At 44.5% G+C, this 19,894-nt stretch overlaps 1 long non-coding RNA gene across 1 annotated transcript in view; it reads left to right on the top strand.

The window, feature by feature from the left end:
- Positions 1 to 19,685, top strand: part of LOC119800270 — a 31,265-nt gene extending 11,580 nt beyond the window's left edge. Inside the window, exons 2-3 of the long non-coding RNA XR_005283001.1 lie at positions 3,462 to 3,842; positions 18,431 to 19,685. This is a non-coding gene — a long non-coding RNA (uncharacterized LOC119800270). The remainder of the gene's footprint in view (positions 1 to 3,461; positions 3,843 to 18,430) is intronic.
- Positions 19,686 to 19,894: the final 209 nt, after the last annotated feature.

Here is a 19,894-nt window from a genome sequence, read left to right on the forward strand (position 1 = left end):
TGTGAAGGGAGACTATCACATCTCTACCTTTTTACCTTACGGGCTTTTAAGAACTCAAACAGGATAATGCACTGTAACTGACCCATGTACAGTCAGGCAGTGTGTGCTGACAGCTTTGTGCACTTGCTATGCTCAGTCCTGTAGCTGCACACCTGACTAATGGAGTCTCTTAAGGCGGAGGCACAGTGACCAGTCGACAGCTGTTATGCAGGAGCCAGAGACGATTTGCATCTGGGATGTAATCTGGCCCACTACGGCTGGCAGTGCTCTCCTGTGAAATTCCAGATGTTCCAGCTGTGGCAACCCAAATTTCAGAATCAAGTAAGAAATGAGCCCAAATGAGAACGCTTTCTAAACTGTGAAGCGCTCTACGACAGTGTAGTTACAAGGGAGCACACAGTGCTCTGCTTCTGTTAGGAAACCAGGGCTAAATTTTGAGGTTAGAGGTCACACAACATCTGTAAGTATTGTTGGACCTTAAGTCATGCCAGCCATACTCATTTTATCTTAGTCTTTCCATAATATTTACAGTTCAGCTGTGCTGACTGCACACACAAAGGGATTGGGTGTGTTCAACTGCAAAATCAACACAGATACCAGCAAGACCGCATCTCCATTGCCACGTGCCCGCCCACTCACAGAAACAGTCCAAGGGCACATTGACACAGCTCAGCACAGGTGGAAGTTACCTCATGGTCAACAATTAAAGTAGGAATGAGCACCAGATAGCAAGTAGAAGTTATAACTGCTCCCCGAAGATAAATTGTAAGATGGGATGACATTTGCATTCCTCTTGAAAGTGCTTAAGCTAAGGTGGTGGTGTCATTGCCAGCGTGGGAGAATTAAACACTTAAAGGCCACAAAATCTAATTGTTAAGTCACAAGACATTCCCTTGCTTTGTCAACTTAGTTCCTGCTAACCTTTCTCTTTGCTCACTCACTGGTCAGTTATTTGAGTTGGGGCCTTTCCTCTCTTGTTCCAAATGGTCATTGGCTTCTGATTGGCTGTGGTCAATATACCAAAAAGATCTGCTGTTAACTAAAAGGAAGCTGCATATATACAACAGCCAAGACAAAACTGACTGAGTTCCAAGACTAAGAGAAACTATGAGAAAAAAACAAAGAAAGCAAAACAAATTTCTATCAAGCAAGGAACATCCGAGCAGATGCTAAAATCATCTTGTTATCTTAATCCAGACCAACAGATGTTTAAACCAGAAAGAATACCAAACTAAACAGAAAATGATCTTTTAGAAATATCAATTGCCAGAGCTGGAGATCTGGCTCAGAGGCTAAGAGTGCTTCCTGCTCTTTCAGATTCAGTTTCCAGCATCCACATCCAGCGGCTCACAACTGCCTGTAACTCCAGCTCCAGGGGTTCCAACACCCTCTTCTGGTTGCCGTGGGCACCTGCATTCACATGTGCACATACCACCCCACACAAACATATGGACATAATTAAAAATAAATCAATAAAACATCATTACTCACCCTCTCTCCCCACCTCGGCAGTTAAAAATCGTGTACTCTTTTTCTGCATGTATCACACACTTGCCGTATGTTCAGGTCTACATATATCATATTCAAGAGAGAAACATCTTAGAATAATCTGTTTGTAGTAAAATTATATGAATGTCAAGTTGAAATAGAACTTAAACATATGTTTAGTTTATAATTAGAGATTTTACACAAACAACTTTAGAGGATAATATTTTATCAAGTACCTATTATTACAGAATTTAAGGGTCCAAAAGGTAGTAGCTTTTTAAAAAAGTCAATTTACACATCCTCTGCAGGGTGGAATGTGGACTGTGCTCCAAAAGGTGCTTCTTCTGCCACATGCCTTTTAGCCAGTGCAGTTGGCTGCCCATCTGCTGAGTGCAGGACGGTCCCATTTGCTCTCACTCGCGTTTCCAGGGCCTTGGCTGGAAAGCCTCCACACCTGGGCTCTGTGCTAGCTCCCAGCGTAGTCTCTCTGTCCACATGATATTTCAAAATATAGGAAACTATCTAGGTTTATTCAAAAGCAGCAGTTTTCAGAAAGGCTGAGACACAGAATTCAAGGTCAGGATGAGGAGGCACAGAGGTGGGATGTTGGTACCCAAAAGTGGGATGCTGTCAAAATCATATCTAAAACTTATAGCTTTGACATTGGGTCTGAGCAGTACTTTCTTATTTATAGGTTGTTAGTTGCAAATGTCTGAAATTCACATGACTAACCTTAGGTAGTTGATAACTCGAAACAAAGGTTTGTTTGTAGTTCAGGGAAAATAAGGGCAAGAAGTACAGTTGGGCTTCCTCGGGATAGGACCAGAAACCAAGGTTACATGGTTTCTGTCTCTCAGAGGATGACTTTACCATGTTGTTCCTAAGGTTATAGGACTGTGCTCGCTAGTTTTATATCAACTTGACATAAGCTAGAGTCATATGAGAAGAGGGACCCTCAACTGAGAAAATGACTCCACCAGATTGACCTGTGGATGAGACCGTAGAGCTTCATCTTAATTGATGATTGATGTGGGAGGGCCCTGCTTGCTGTAGGCAGTGCCACCCATGGGCTAGTGGTCCTTGGTGCTATAAGAAAGCAGGCTAAGCAATCAAGGAAATAGCATCCTTCCATGGCCTCTGCATCAATCCCGCCTTCAAGTTCCTGCTTTGAGTTCTTGACCTGACTTCCCTCAGTGATAGAATGTGACCTGGGAGCTGTACACTAAAATAAACCCTGCCTTCTCTGGGTTGCTTTTGGTGATGGTGTTTATCACAGCAGTGGAAACTCTAAGACAATGGCCTTAGTCACTGTGATAAATAAAATCTGCTTGGTCCCTCTCACACCCCATGCCAAATTCTAGCAGGGAGAGACTCTTGATTAGCTTAGGTTACTTATGCCAGGAGCCCACCCTAGCTCACAAAGGCTGGGGTTGAGCGACAGGTTATTAGGTCCAACAGTGGTTGGATGGGAGCACTCCTTAGAGAAGTCTGTGTATGACTGGGGGTGGGGATCGCCCAACTGCATGACTATGTTTCTAACGGTAAACCCAGGTGTTGAAAGTGTGGAAGGAGTTTTAGGCAGTGCTGTCTGAGAGATAAAAGTGGGCGAGAAGAGAGTGGCTCGTGCAGAAGGTGAAGTCGTCCAGGAGATGAAGTACAGACGAAGAACTTGGATCTGAGGGAGAGCAGTCTGGCCGAAGATGTGTGAAGCAGGGGCAAATTTGGCATCCAAAGACTCAGAGTCTCTGTGCTGAACCCTGGACTGTTTTATAGGATGCTCTGGAGTGTGCCAGTATACACTGCTGGGGGGGAGGGGGAGAAGTGGCTTATGGTCTTCTCCTGCATGAATCTGGGAGGAAGGACGGGTTGTTGGAAGACAGGTGACAACAGGGCCAGAGTTTTGCAGTGACACAGAAAGATGAATCAGCAAAGGACATTACTTTGCCAGTAAAGCTTTCGTTTTCATTTTGCAGATTTGCACCCCTAAGGGAGGATGAAGTCTAGTGGCCTTACACTTCCTTCAGAAGCATGAGAAGGGCAAAGCTCAGCTGTGTTGTGAAGTATTAAAGTAAAATGGAGAAGAAGGAAAGAAAAGAGAGAACCAGTATCAAACAGAACGTGAGTTCCTTCCAGCCTGTGGCTGACCAAATATCTTCTGCAAATCTGCCTGTCTTCTTGACCTGCAGCAGATGATAATAACAATACAGTGTGCTTATCCTGTGCCAGGCACAGCTTCAAGACTTCTCACAGAAACCATATCTAATTTTCACAATAACTGAATGAAGTAGAGACTATCAACACCCGCGTGATAGAGACGAAGAAATCGGGGCTTAGAAAGCTTGAAAGCGGCAGAGGTGAGCGTTAGCTACACAATATTTGGTTCCTAATCCATGCGTTTTAAAAGTGTGCTATGGTGCCCTTTAACTATAGTGCTGGGTAACAGTGCCAACTCGGCAGAATCTAGAATCACCTGGAAGCTAGGGCTCTGGGTGTGGCTGTGCAGATAATTTTGATTGTGTGTATGAAGACCCACCCACTCTAGGTCCTTTCCATGGCTGGGATCCTGGACTATATAAATGGGGAAAAAAGAGCTGAGTGTAGTGAGGAGCTGCGGGCCAGCCTGCTTTTCATCCTGCCCGGCTCCTGCATAGCTAGCTTAGCCCCGGAAATAACAACACACAAATTGTATTCATTTAAACACTGCCTGGCCCATTAGTTTCAGCCTCTTATTAGCTAATTCTCACATCTTGCTTTAACCCATATTTAGTAATGTGTGTAGCACCACGAGTGGTGTCTTACCGGGAAAGATTCAGCATGTATGACCTGGCAGCTGGCTCCATTGCATCTGACCCAGAGAGGAGAGGCATGGCAATTGCTTCACTGCCTTCTACCCAGCATTCTGTTCTGTTTACTCCGCCTACCTAATTTTCCGTCCTATCAAAGGGCCAAGGCAGTTTCTTTATTAACCAATGAAATTAACACATAGACTACATCAGCTGACTGTCAGCATGCATTTTCTCCATCCCATCCTGCGTGCAGACACAGTGTGATGCAGTCACAGGGTGACAAGCCAGCTCCTGATACCATGCTTTGCTGCCGCTGTCTCTTCTTCCTCACCAGGATTGACTTGGTTCCTTTGGAACTGTAAGCAAATATCAACTATTTTATTTAAGTTGCCTTTGCTGGCTTATTTCATCACAGCAATGGGAAAGTAACTAGGACAGTTTTTTTTTTTGTATTTTTTACTTTATACCTATTAGTGATGTCATAGAATATCCCTTTATATGTCTATCGGAGTCAACAGTTTCAGTCACAGTGTTTCTAGCTGGAGGACTTTAACTTAGGCGCCTTCCTGCCGCAAAGAGATGAAACCCACAGGGCTGAAGATTTCTGTCCTCAAGGAGCTATGAGGAGAGTCAGGAACTGTGATGGATGACTCTCCACTAAGAGCTGTGCACTCCTGAAGCCAGACGAGGTGTCCACCACTCTCCTGATCACACATGGCAACTTTCTCTCCTGACAGAGGCCAGCAATCATAGTCCCAGCCTCTGCTTACCACTCTGTTGCCTCAGCACCACACACACACACGTGCACACACATGCGCACACACATGCACACACGTGCACTCACACAAACACATGTGAACACACACCCATGCACGTACACACGCACAAACACTCTCTGCTGTTTCAGACTTCCTGAAAAACTCTTCAACTTTAGTGCCCTTCTGACTCCCCACTCTGAGGACAAGGAGTCATGTATGTCCTTGCTAATGCACCTTCTGCTTGCTCAAGGACTGTAAGCGACCTCCCACATCCCACACTGCTTTCCATAGCTCTGAAGTCCTCTGCTGGGGTTTCTCGCCTCTGTCGCTGAGCTACTAGGTTGGCTTATGTTAGCATGGGGGAGGAAAAGAGACAAATTTGTTTTAGGAGAGCAGGCCAACATGCAAATGCCTTGCCAAATTTTTTCAGATTTCATTATTGGAAGGATCAATGTCAGTATCCTGAACGTCAAATTATCAAGTTCCATTGCCTAATGGAAGTTGGCAGCCCTGAGCCCTTTTACATGAACTCCGTACAAGACATTTGGCATTAGGTTGTTTTGAATAAGAAGAGACAGAGAAATTCATTAGGGAAACTTCTAGAAAAGGGGGCTTCTGCTGAAGTCTCTACCTGGATCCTAAGAAAGAACTGAGACGGTTTGATAGGCTGCCCGTCTCTCCTCTGGGGCTCTGGGGCTAAGCTGTTGCTTCTTTTCTCCTATAGCTGTCCAATTCCTCTCTCGACTCCTGTTGTCTTCTCTCTGGCTTCTGCAGAGTGGTCACTGGAAATCCAACCCACCTGTAGCATACTGAGTTGGCTTTTGCTCCTAATAATGCTTCTTAGATTCCTTCTCTGTGCATTTATTAGTTTACATTCTTGAGAGGGAATCTAAGCGATTCAACAGATGTTTTTTGAACATCAGGTAAGGAGCTACAGATTAGCTTTGGTGGTTGTCTGTCTTGTTCCAGTCAGCAGAATGGAGAGGGAAACTCGAAAGATAGAAAACAAGGCTGCCAGCCTTAAGCTCCGGTTCTCTCTATGTATGTCCATGTCTGTCTGTCTCTGTCTGTCTGTCTCTCTCACCTGAACCTGTTGTGTAGTCTAGGAAGTGCTATAAACATGTCTAGATAAGATATTTGGAGCAAAGTGAAACAAGATCTTTGTGACAATATAGCAACATCTGCTTTGAACATTAAAATTAGGTCATAAAAGTTTAGAAACTTGAAATTTGCATTCCTCCCTGGCCATTCTTGTTTTAATCTTTCAGATATATGATGATATATATTTTCCATAGTTCATGATTCAGTAAATTTATGTATTATTTTGAAAAGGGATTATTAGTAAATGATCAAAGAAATGATCGCTCACAGTCTCTTTCGTCTGTCTGAGCTCAGAAGCATCCCCAGCTCTACCTTCCTCACTGGTGTGAGATCCACCCTCATCAGCCTCACCATAATTCAGGGTAAATGTTCCAACTGAACCAAACTGCTAGAGGCAACGGGAAAAGCTCAAAGAACTTAGCCTTGGTCAGAGTTCACAAAACCACCCTCTAAATATAACTTTGAGGAGAGAACTAGTGAGTTAGGGAGAAATATATATTTTAGCAATAAAACAATGAAATAACATTGGGTACAAAGATTGAAACGCAGTCTCAGGAGTTTTATTTTTAATGGTCTCATAATGAAGTAATCAAAAGTATCATACTTCTTCCCAAGTTAAACTTCCATGGTAATTTTTAAAGATTACTATGTCAGATGAATTCCTAATTTCCTTTGCCCACATTCTCTTCTTAAGAACTTTTCCTGCTAACAACTTTGAGTAATTCCATATTTGAGAAATTCAATCTGCAACACAAGCAAGGCGATTCAGCACTTTCGGTGGTGTGGACACTGACAGGGGTCTGTGTTCTTGTAAAACTCTATTATCGATGCTCCTCCAAATAACTCCAGTGTAACTCTCCCCCAACACCCACAGGCCGGAAAATAGAAGGGGACTAGGTACCTAGTTGAGAAGAAGAAGGAGTTTATTGGAAGTGGGAAAGGAGAGGATAATGGAATGGGTATGATCAAAATACATTATGCCCAAGTGTGAAACTTTCATAATGAAACCCATTATTATATATAACTATTATATACTAAAAATAAAAATATTATATAAAAGTAGCTTCATGCTATGCATACATGGTATATATAATATTAGTGATAAATTTTATGTTTACACTTTGATTTATTCCTTAAGGCCACATGCACTTTGTATGCAAATATTACTAGATCACCCCAAATCTGAAATCCCAACACTTCTTGTCTAAATGTCTTGGATAATATATCTTCAACCTGCCGGGCGGTGGTGGCGCATGCCTTTAATCCCAGCACTCGGGAGGCAGAGGCAGGCGGATCTCTGTGAGTTCAAGGCCAGCCTGGTCTACAAGAGCTAGATCCAGGACAGGCTCTAGAAACTACAGGGAAACCCTGTCTCGAAAAACCAAAAAAAAAAAAAAAATATCTTCAACCTGCATTAAAATTGACTTGAGAACATCCCAAAATTACTTATAGCTGAAGTTAGAGGGAAGCAGACTGTTGGAGGAGAGAGCCGCTTTTTGGTTCCCCGCCACTCAGCCCCGAATGAATCATTCAGAAACTGTATTAATTAAATCACCACTTAGCCCATTAGCTCTAGCTTCTTATTGGCTAACTCTAACATATTAATTTAACCCATTTCTATTAATCTGTGTATCACCAAGTGGCTGTGGCTTACCGGCAAAGTTTCGGCATGTCTTGCTCTGGTGGTGGCTCCATAGCATCTCCCCACTCCACCCTTCTTTCTCCCAGCATTCAGCTTTGTTTTCCCCGCCTAGCTAAGTTCTGCCCTGCTAGAGATCCAAAGCAGTTTCTTTATTTATTAGTGGTAATCACAGCACCCAGAGGGGAATCCCACATCATCAGACAGTGAAGGTCCAGAGAAGAACCTTGTTTCCATGGGAAACTGGAGCAAAGACAGTATGGTAAGAAAGAAGGAGAAATTGTCTATCCGAAGATGCTTGAGTTCCCCAAGTCCCTGGCTACATTACAAAGGCAGAGGATCCTTTCCAACTCAGATGATACGGTCTCCTCTACTAGCTTGAGTGGATGATGGGACGAAGGTACTTTGCTTCACTTGTATATATCTTGAATCTGGCTGAAGGCTGCTTTTAGTGGTGTATGGCTTCCACCCCTTCTGGCATTCTCCATAGGAACCTGAAGGCAATTGCCAACGCATGCATTTTGTAAGCATTTGCAGTGGATTGTAGTGTTGTCTGGAATAGATTTCATGAGCAGCTTCTGTCACCCAGGTCCAATAGTAGCGAAGTTTCCCAAATGAGTTGGACGGTTCAGTTATTGTAAGCACTCAGGCAGTCACGCAGGGTGTCTACTGTCTGACGAGACACTGTCTCCAGGTCCCTTAAGGGCATTAGATGAGTTAAGTCAGGCTTCCGATGAATCACAGCCACTGTGATGTGGCCTACTGAGTGCCGACAGGTTCGTGTCACACACAAGACTCCAGTCCCTCTTTCCCTTGACTTTCACTGACAAAGGATTCCAAGTGAAAGCAAAGTCCTGGGAACAAGTTTCCGAGGCAACTCTGAACAAATCGACAGAATCTGAAAAAGAGTTCTCTTCATTGAAGAACTGTTGTGCTAGCAAGTGAGCTAAGACAGGTGCATGTGAATAGGCTGTAGATTCTGTGAAGAGATCTATCTCGGACTCACCGCTTCCTGTTTGTGTTGATGTGGATTGTAACTTGTTAGAAGATTCTGTAGATGTCTAAGACATTTGTCACTCAGCATGATCTATATCATCAGTTTGAATTAGGAACAGGAGTGACTTTGAAATAATGTCATTTTAATTGGATAAGAATACCAACAATTGAAGATCCTTGGCTTGCTTTATGGACAAGGTCTAAGTTCATGACCCCTTAGCCCAGAAAGCAAGGCGTTAGACTTGGAGTAATGATATGTGCCATTTTTGTTGTTGCAAGATGCAGACAGTTTAACTCATAGTATGAGGTCAAGAGTGAGTTAAAACACGAGTTGTCAGCCCAAGAAGTAAGTCTGAGGAAGCTATCTGGCAGGAGAGCTGAGTCCGTCAGCCACATTAATAGAGTATGCAACTCATCTTAACATTTGCAAATCAAGCTGCCTCTTTCTTCCTTAGCAGCTCAAGGAACTTTCTCAGAATCTGTCAAAAACCCAACTACAGCCGAGATTAGAGACACTCAAAAGTGGAGCACAAGATCAAAAAGATATTCAGAAAACGTCTTGCAGCATAGTTCGCCTAACTCAGTGCCGACGACCACAGTGGCTGAGTGCCTTCAAATCAGAGCTCTTAAGAGCAGGCGCTGCTTCCTTATTGGTCTCGTAGGGCAGAAGTTAAGTTCTTTAAAATGCCATGTATTCAGTAAGGTATATTCTTAGGAGCAAGGGGGAAATCCTGCCAGAAGTCAGACTTACTACCTAAGATAAAAGTCATAGTTCAAGTCCAATAGGAGTTTACAGAGGTGAACATAAGGGAAGTCCCTGAAGTCTCATCATCAATTATAAGGTTTATAATTATAGAGGGATTCAAGCTACTCTGAGTCACCCAACTACATCCCCAAATGTTGTATCCTCAATAAAACAAAAGATTCTTTCGAGAATTATCTGAACAAAGATTGAGGTGGAGCCTGACGAAAGCCCTGTGGCCGGAAGCTGAGAAGCAACAAGAAGAACTGGAGAACTGCAGTCAGGAGGGTTTGCCTTGAATCTCAGGGTAATTCTCCATGTCTCCGAGTTTGCGCGGGCTACTTCGCACCTCCGACCCTCGATTCTCTTTTCCCTGGGATGACAGTCACAATAACCCAGGGTCATGGTGAGGACTAACAGAGGTCACGACTGGACCCTGGTGCCTGGCTTGTGGCCTAACGCTGGGTGTCATTTCATTGTTGTTGATCACTACATTGTATTTCTTCCTTTGGGCTGGAGAGGGAAGACGGCCAGGTGGTTAGAGCACACAGCAAACGGATTGGGATTTTCTCAGCCCACAGCTTGGAGAGACTATTTTTCAGGGGTGTAACTTTGGGCTGGTTTCTTAGCTTCTGTTCATGTCAGTCTCTAGGACTGGCTGACATGGCCAAGGCACCTGAGCAGCATTTGGCACACAGTGAACACTGTGGAATTTAGTAGCTGCTGTCGTTACTATTGCTATAACCTGTGTACTCGGTAAAATGGCTGCCCGCTCAAAGAGCTTGTTCAGGTGGAAGTGTTTTTCCCCATCTTTTAGCTCTTGAGTAATGCACATGGCAAACCATCCCGGCATTAAAATGTAATAAAAACTAATAAATAGTCTCTCCTTAGGGGACTGTATTTTCCCAGATGACTTCAGCAGTAACTACCATCTCAGGAACTCTTTCTCCTACAGTGTGACGCTGTCCCTTCTCCATCAGCAGGTGCTGTCCCCCTGACCTGTGTTCAGTGGGCCCTTGACTAGTTTGGCCAAGAGGCTGAAGAAAGTGATTTCATGTTTGATAAGCTATGATTCCGTTCCACCTGAATTGAGCTGGGAGGCCCAGCTATGTTGTGGGGAAGTCAGAGCTCAGAGACAGACACCTGATCAGGAGTCCTACCCTAAGGGATACCACAGCACTGGGGCCAGAGACGAGAGGCAGGCAGCCCCAAGATTCCAGTCTCAGCTTCTGAGTCACTCTGGGCAGCTAGAATATTTGAGCAGTGACTGATATATGTCCTTGCAAGAATAGTCCTTCACAATCAACTTTTTCAAAATAAGCATGCAAATAGTTTTTTTGAACAGAAAAATGATATACTTCATGATTATTCAAAGCAATAACTTGAACAATATTGACATTTTAAATTGAAATTTTCTTTCATGAGTTCAGGGATAGGACCTGAAATGAGTTTGTATATATTACGTGTCATTAAGCCTTGCCTTATTTTCCTCCTCCAACACATATACAATTATTTTTCTGAGTTCCCAAAAATTTCATCCTTTGTAACTGGAGTAACAAATGTCTCTGTGGTGTTTCCTACTGAAACAGAAATGGTCTAGGAATATTTGAGCAGCTGTAGTCATTGATTAGTGAGAGCTTTTTGTAGCTAGTGACCTCGGATATAGAATGCTTCGCTGCGACTTGCGAGTGTGAAGGAAGGCTCCCTGTCACGTGACCACACACACGAGACTCCTCACAAGAACCCACATCCACTCTGAGGAGAAGCCAGTCATTTGGTTCTGGAATTGGAAAGCTTGTAGGTGTATGAAGACACACAAAGACAGGGCTGAGTCTGTGTTAAGTAAAGAAGAGAAATCCCATTTATTATATAGAAAGTTCTTCTGAGAACAACCATATGCTGTGTGTGTGTGTGTGTGTGTGTGTGTGTGTGTGTGTGTATAAGCCAGTACTTCTAGTAAAGCTGTCCTGAAACCTTCCATACTGTAGCCTTCCATCATCTGCTCCCAGGCAGGCAGATCAGCCTGTCCATCAGCGTTTGAGAGAGGCTGTGCTGACACGGGGTATAGGAAGCAGGGGACTGAGCAATGGTGGCGTTTGAGAGAGGCTGTGCTGACACGGGGTATAAGGAGCAGGGGACTGAGCAATGGCAGATCATTTCTTTGTCACATGGTGTCTCTTCTTCTGGCACTGAGCCCTTCTTCCTGATAAGAAGCTGTTCTCTTCTGGCTCCCGTCCCTCTTCCCTCTCCTACACAAACCTGGCAGGGTTGTGGCCTACAGTAGGCATGGGCCTCACAGGTAGAGACACCTGGGTTTGGTTCCTGATCTTCTGATCTACCTACTCACATCATAGCCTGGGGGAGTCATATAAAGTCTTGAGTCACTCTTTCTTTAATTAGAAGGAGCGAGAATTGTATCCCCGCCTTATAAGATTTCCAGGAGTATGAAGGAACATGCTATCAGAACCTGGTACCCTGCTTAGACTGTAACTACTGTCTATTTCTATTATTTAGAATAAATGAATATTACATAGTCGCAAACTAAGAAACTCCCAGGCCACCAGAAGCTGAAAAAAGCAAGGAATGGTTCCCCTCTGCCCGTGGAGTGTTCAGAAGGAGTCCGGCTTTGCCAACACCTTGATCTAAATTTACGGCTTTAGAATCATACATTTCTGTTGTTCCAAATCACGGTTCGTGATCATTGACCATGGCATTCTTAGGTAATGAATACATCCTGCTAGCCCATCTGCCACAACCCCAGAGGACGATAGATTATAAACTTCACCCACTCTATTCCAAAGACTCTTCCCAAGGCCCGCAGCTGACACCTGATGTCAGCTCAGGCTGAAGAACCTGAGCTGGGAAATGTTCAGCATCTTGTCTGTGGCATTGAGCTGAATCTCCAACAGTTATGTTTGTGCCTTTCCGGTCCAGGGGTTTCTTTAAGCAGTTAGCATTGTTTACTTCCTTTTGAAAGTGGAGCTTATGGGCCTCAGGGCAGATCTAATTGGTAAAAGCCTTTCCCATGTTCCTTATGAGTCCCTAGCTGTTGCTTTGTTTTCAGAGCTAGAGGCTTTCAGCCCTTGTTTGTAAAGCACTGCAAACTTGGAAAGAAGCAGCTTGATGCCATGGCTGCAAGGCTACAGGACATAAACATGGGTTTCGGAAGCCTCTCTACCTCCATCACCACTCTCTTTTGTTCAGATCAACTCCTCCCATGCCCAAGCCCCTGTGAGCAAACACTTCCTCGGTTCTGTTAATCCCATTGTGGTCGTTTGTGCTTAAGCATAGTTTTAAATTAAATGATATCAAATTTAGATCACAGTTCCCCTAGTCTCTCATTTGTAAAAGCAATTACACTTCTGGTTATATAATTTAATCTGTTTCAGAAACATTCTCTTTCTGGTGTGTTCATTGGGATTTCCCCTCTTAAATTTTCTGTAGAAATTAGAAGTTGGTGTGCGCCTGTGTTCTGGTGATGTGCTGCAGCATGGGGCAGCCCAGGCATCCTCGGGCAGCTCAGGCATCTTCGGGCAGCTCAGGCACCGGGCAGCTCAGGCACCGGAATCTCAGGCATCGGCAATAACCCATTAGTTTCTTCTTGTGTACATCATTCTCTTCATCTCTTTGGCATCACCCAAGACTTGCAGCAGCATCTGGGCAGAAGCTGCACACATGCATTGAATGGCTCCTCTGTAGATAGCACTGCACTCCAGTTGCTATAGAAATAAACCAGAGAACAGAACTCTGGGTCCTTATGTCTCGCGTATTCAAATTTAGATGATCTGTAACATGTCTAGAGGAAGAAAAAGAGGTGATACCGTTTTCCATGAGGTAGATGAGCAAATCTCCCATTTTATCAGACGTCTTAAACTGATAAGGTTGCCAATTAAAGACAGAGGAAGCCATTTATCTGTTCTAGTTTATGATCTCCCAGCTTGAGGAAGCTTTGTTTAGTGTGACTACTTAGGCTTTGGTATCCATGTTGCCCTGAAAGTTAATGGAGTGGGGGAGGAAGATGGAAAGGCAGAGGAGCACATTGGTACAGCATTTTGTTGACGTATTCATGATGAAAAGCTTCTTTTGCTTTTCTAATAATGTATCACATAAACAAGAGGCAGCTGGAGACTGGCCAAACTGAGGATCCTAAGCCAAACTGAAGGGTAGCCCAGGGGGAAGACAGCTCAAAAATATGTGCTAAGACTCCAAAAAGAAAATTACCAAGAACCAAACAAAGCCCGGTGTCTGCGGGAGAAAAGGAGGCAGACCACTCTGTTTTTGATGGCCCTTCTTCTGAGCTAATCTTTTTCTTTTCCCTTGAAAAGAAATTGAAAATCAATCGAGGACACACACGACTCTTTAGCTTTTGTTATTGTAAAGCACATGTTCAATTTAAGAGTGGCATTGTTGAGAATAAAGTCACAAAGAAATGGTCAACAGGACAGGGAATGGGACAGGAGCAAGAAAACCAGGCTTTGCAAAGTGGGTCTTTAAAATGGCACTTGTCCCCAAACCCTTGCAACCACCCCCGCCCCGGACCCACCCTCCCCCCACTCCGTCACCCCATGCCCCCACACCCCTGCTTGTGCAGCTCTAGCCTGAGAAAATACATGTACAGTCTTTTCTCGGCTGGATTTTAAATGCCATGCTGCAGCACCCTGAGGGGAGATTGGCGGCATGAGAACGGGAGACAGGACTCCCCGTGTCCCTTCCCAGTGCTTTGCCCCTTAACATCTCTTCAGATCGCATATGGGCACCACGGATTACCTGTGTCAGTCAGGAAGGTGCCCCCAAAGTTGTGGTGTGAAGCCCCATCCCCACCTTGACTGCTGATGGGAGCCTGAAATGCTAACCGAAGGCAGGGTGGGGGGCAGGAAAGCAGTTGCTTTTTCCTTTGAGGGAAAAGGACCCAAATTGATGAAGCTACTAATTGCACCAGAGGAAATGGTAGCTAAGAGCTTGAATGAGCAGGAGGAGAGATTTGAGTGAGGTGTTAACAGGGTTGGGTCAGGGGTTAGACTCAGCTGGCACAGTGCTTCCCTGGCTTCATCACCAGGCACGGTGGACCATTCTTCAAGGCTGTAATCCCAGCACTCAGCAGGTAGAAGTCAGAGACATCCTTGGTTACATAGGGAGTTCAAAGCCAGCCTAGGAGACATGGGACCTTGTTTCAAACATAAAACAAAACCAGAGAAGGTTTCCCAATGAGCCGGGGAGCTGGAGATGTTACTGGAGAGACTCTCAGACAAGGAAAGCCTTCCAGGCCCGGTTTCCCCTCCCCCCAGCTGTGATCACATAAAGAATGGCAGCGGCTTTCCCTGGTGGGTGTTCCTCTCTCACATCTACTTGAACATTTTAGTGTTTGCAGTTGCACAACGGGGACAATAGTGACTACGTGTGCTGTGTGACTTCTAGTGAGAAATCATCAAATAGTGCATATTAAATGTGTGGCTTACTCTATAGGAACCTAGCGAATACTCATAGATGTTTACGCTTCTGCTGCTACTGTTATTGGTGTTTGGGGGGACTGCTGTTTCTTCATCACGAAGGAGGTTACGGCTGTCACTACTTCCTTTTCTCTAGTGTCTTACACAGCTACTGCACCAGTGAACATCTTGTTGCGAACTCAATTCTTTAGGAACTGCAAATCCCCCACCAGGCCCAAAAGTGCCTGCAAAGGTCATGTTCAGGTTGACCTTTGACCTGGTATGACAATATTAACCTAATCCACCCAGTTCTGCAACACTCCAACTTGGGCTCCCCATCACCAGGAACATCGGCTTCTCACTGCTAATTTGCAGTTTCTTTGGGCTCTCAGACCTTTCAAACCTGGATATGGTCAGTTTCTTTGCTAGTGGCCTGTAGAGCCAATTTTATGATCACTAATCTCTGTAAACTCAAAGGTGGGCCCCGCAGCAGTGCGCTCATTGGAGCTGCAGAGTGGGTGGGAGCAAAGACAGAGACCCCCTTACAGCAATGAGGACCTAAGGATTTCATTAACACAGAAACGCCCGTCTGTCGCAAGTGATGCAAGACATTGCATTCTGCTTGCATTTTTTTAAAATGTTGCTGGAAATGAGTTTCTGGGAGTTATAAGAGGCATCCAGGTAATAAGCGTCCTGAATGGAAAGTTCCACAGAAACCCAGGGAGAGCTTAAGATGCAGCAGAAATGGAGTGGGCTTGTCTCAGTGCAAAACGTGAGCAGGAAGGACAGATCAGAAAGGTCCTGTGTCTGCTTTGTTACTTTACGCATCTGGACATGGGACCTGAGAAAAGTCACGTGCTGTGTTAATTTTCTATTTGCTATTTATTTTTCTTTTCACTTATTTTTTTTCTAGATTTTAACTTTAGGTAAATTTAATTTTAAACTTAGGCAAATAAGATTAAAACAGGACAAAGTGTGTTATTTTCGCCCGACGAAAACAGTGAACAAGCAGACAGAAATAAGAAAAAGTGAATTGCCTGGTTCAGAAACTACTAGAAAGGCTGACTGTTCTGATGTTTTTTTTCCTGCAATAATGCTTCTTTCTCCAGTAAGTCAGCCTTGGGAGGCCTGGTTTCTGTTCCTAGTTAAGGATGAGCAGAGGCAGGTAGGGGACAGGGAGGCTGCTCCACTCTGCGCAGTTGGAGTTTTCTAGAATGCTTGCTGTATAATTCGCTCTATAAGAAAAGCAGGGAATGGCCTCCTCAGATTAGGGGATTTCTTCAGCTCTAATAAGCCTTAGGACAAGAGTGACATAAAGAATCTCCGTGATGCCATCAACAACAACAGAGAACCTTTGCAATAAAAAAAAGATCCACGCGGAACATCTGAAAGTCCAAGTGGGAGTTTCCCACACAAGCCGAGCTGCTGCTTAGACTTCTGCCATGCTTGTCTGATACCAGATGGGACCAGCATCCTAGCATATAGAAGTGGCCACATTTACCCTCATTAGCCTCATGCCACGCTGTTAAATGGCCTTCCTCTTCCATTTCCAGGCCAAAGCGTCAGTGACCAGCCCTGCACCACCTGAGCCCAGGACATAACAATCGCCACCTATAAGTCATACTGTAGTGGTCATCTTGACAGAGATGTCCATTGTGTCAGGTGACCAAGGACTCCAGAAACCAGCTCGAGCTTCCCCTATTTCTCCTTTAATTTCAACAAAGGAAATTCCAATTTCTCATGGGTCATCCATCAGCCAAAGCAATAAAAATATATATTCTTTGGTCTCACACCTATTTTCCCTACTAAGTGTTTTTTTTTTCCACAGAAAGGAAACACAAAACGTTTTCTTTTAAAATGGGGACACACATTTTCCTGAGTGTGTGTGGTTTAACACCACCTGGGGGAAAGATGTGTTATTGACCCTTGTTTATGCCAGGCAAAAATAAGCCCGTGTAGCCACAGCAGCTGCCTGGGAACCTTGCCTCCTGTCTGTCCCTGTCCCTGGCATGACAGATGAGCAGGGCCTCCCAGGTTCTTCGGGGGTCTCATTTAGGCCATGAAAGCCCCTGGCTGCTTCCAGTGGTCCTTAGCATATGCCTGGCTCAGAGCAGGCAACAAAGACAACTTTCTTATTTTAACACCCTCCTCCTTCCCACGTTGAAATGCGCTGCAATGAATGGGAACATTCCAGCAAATTCAGCAGGCCGGGCTTACAAAGAGCTGGCTGTGCTGTTCTGAGAGGAGATGCAATTCTATTTCCGACAGTGTGTGAGTATGCGCTGTGTTTGTGTGTGTGTGTGTGTGTGTGATGTTAGGGGACACTGTACACCCCTACTTTGTCCTCACAGCTTGCCCAGCAACTTTTAGAAGCTTTTTCTACAAAAACATAATCAACATAAAACTAAGTGTACGGCTGAGGTGACCCCAGAGAAAGTCACGGGTTACTTCCCAATTTCATATCTCTTAGCGCTCGTACTCACACTTGGAATAAAGACTTTGGGTTTCTAAGATCCAATATTGGTGTGGATAAGCTGCACTTTTGTCTCTGGGTACAGGGAGATAATCATATGAGGACATAACTATAGATTTGTTCTGCTTTTACAGTTTTCAATTGGTAAGTGCAAAACCAAATATTTCCAGTAAAGGTAATAATAACTATTATAATCAGTATTTACTGAATACTAATTGGGAGCTTGAAATCGAGGCCTTTATGCCCTTAAGCTTATTTAATTCTCAAGGCGCTCCACGTGGCACTAGTACTACTCTTGTACTGGAGACAAAACGAGACTAGAGATTTGGAACCCTGCCAAGACTCACAAAGCTGGTAGGCAGCTTGGGTCCCCACATTTCACCCCAGCATCCTCGCATCTCATCAGGACACTTACCCACCTGTCCGGGATACATGCTACCTGACTGTCCCTCAAGAGGCAGGGAAAGCTTGCCAATCTTGTTACAAATAAATAAAGGCCACACTGCCTCGGTGCAGCAATTTCTTACCACCTCTTCCTGTATAGGCACTGCCAAGGATGAACCTCCAAAGACAGCAGCTGGTTTCACACTGGCAGAAGCTCCAGAATTGGCTGGAATGGCGGCTTTTGGTTTGTCGTTATCTTTGCTGTTAGTAGTTCTGGTGACAGATATCATGGAACAAAATTTAGCAAGCACCCAAACAAAAAAAAAAATCAAAACTATTTCAACAGTAAAATAGTTGGCAACTAAAATAATGCAAACTTTAAACCTTATAGTTTGTTTTTTCCTTTCTTCATTCCTTAGCCTTGTGTTCACACAGGGGTTCGCTTACTGTCTCGTGAGACCGACAGGCATCACAATGAAGGCAGTAAAGAACAGAAGAAGTCAGAATCGTTTTGGCTACTGCAGACATTGAGTCCCGTTTCTCAGCAGTGATCATTATAGGAAAGGCATGAGTCTGGCTAACTAACAAAGGGGATGCATATAGGTGTCCTAATAACGTGCTCTCTCCTCTGTTTTAGAAAAATAACGAAAAGATGAAGACCAGCCACCACGGTAGACATCCTAACCTTTTCCCATCTCCCTCTGGCAGTTGAAATTCCTCTTCTTTATTGAAAGGGTTGAGTCGTTCATTCAACAGCCAGACAGCTTAACCGAATATCCTTGTGGCGGGATTTCCTTTACAAGATTCAGTTCACAGATGCCACAGGCGGGGATCCATATTCCCAGTGGGATGTAACCTCATGTGCAAACCTGTCACACTGCCTACCGGTACATCCTCCACAGTTAATCCGTTCGCAGGGCTCCTAGCCATGCTAGCTACATCACCATATTTACGCTGAGGCCTTACCATCTCCTCCATCTTGGGAAACATTGGCATTGAACTGAATCCCAGATCTAATCCTTTATGCAAATACTACCAGGAAATCTGGACCATGGACACATGTGCCTTGCTCACCATACGGAGTGTTCAAACTGGAAACGCTGCCCTCTGCCAAGAACTCTGGAGTCATCCTGTCACCAACTATTAACTCAGAGATCCGTCTTCTCATTGGCAGCTAACCACCAAACCCACAAAGTTGTATTTAATTTGCTCTTGGAGGAAGGACTGAGTTGTCCCTGTGCGAATGATGCTCCTCTGTGGAGCCCTGGAGAATGCTGGATATTCACGACAAGCAACCCTTCTCCTGCCTGTCAGTGGCATGGCTGGTCTGTGCCAGTCAACCTTTCATGAAATCAAGAACAAGAAAACTACCGCTGGCTGCACCAGCTCTTGAGGGAGCTTGGGCTTTCTTCTGTAAACTCAAGCCTTCTATTAACACCAGTTAATGCGCTCTGATCTCCCAGCAGCTTGCTTATTTGCTCTGTAGAAAGGATGCGCGTTGCTTTCTTGGCAACCAGAGATATTACAGGCAGCAATGATGAGAGCTGATGGCTGTGTTTTTCTTGTGAAATGTATGCACATGCTGGGGTAGGCAAGGAGTTAGTGCAGATTCTCAAAAAGGCATCTTAACACTTACCAAACGCTAATGCGCCAGCAGGCAACCCTCAATCTGTCATTGCTTAAAAGCAAGCCAAGAGCCTACGAGATAGCTTAGAAGATCAAGGACTTTTGATGTCAAGCTTGGTGACCTGGGTTTGATCCCTTAAACCCACATGGCAGAAGGAGAAAACTGACTGCTGGCAGTTGTCCTCTGACCCCCATGTCCACACCGTGCATGGGTGCATACGTGTGTGCATGCATGTGCACACAGACACAAGCTCGCTCTCTCTCTCTCTCTCTCTCTCTCTCTCTCTCTCTCTCTCTCTCTCTCTCAATACAATAAAAATTTAAGTTAAAAATAAATAAACCAGAAAAGTAGCTTTGTTCCCAAACTACTCCCAAGCTAAAGGGTAAACTGATAACAGTAAATGCAATTAGCTGTGTTTTCCTGACCTAAAGCTTGCAAAAAGCTAAAAGATCATTCCAGTCATAAATTCCACAT

This window comes from Arvicola amphibius, chromosome 13 (genome assembly GCF_903992535.2).
Source record: "Arvicola amphibius chromosome 13, mArvAmp1.2, whole genome shotgun sequence".
NCBI lineage: Eukaryota > Metazoa > Chordata > Mammalia > Rodentia > Cricetidae > Arvicola > Arvicola amphibius.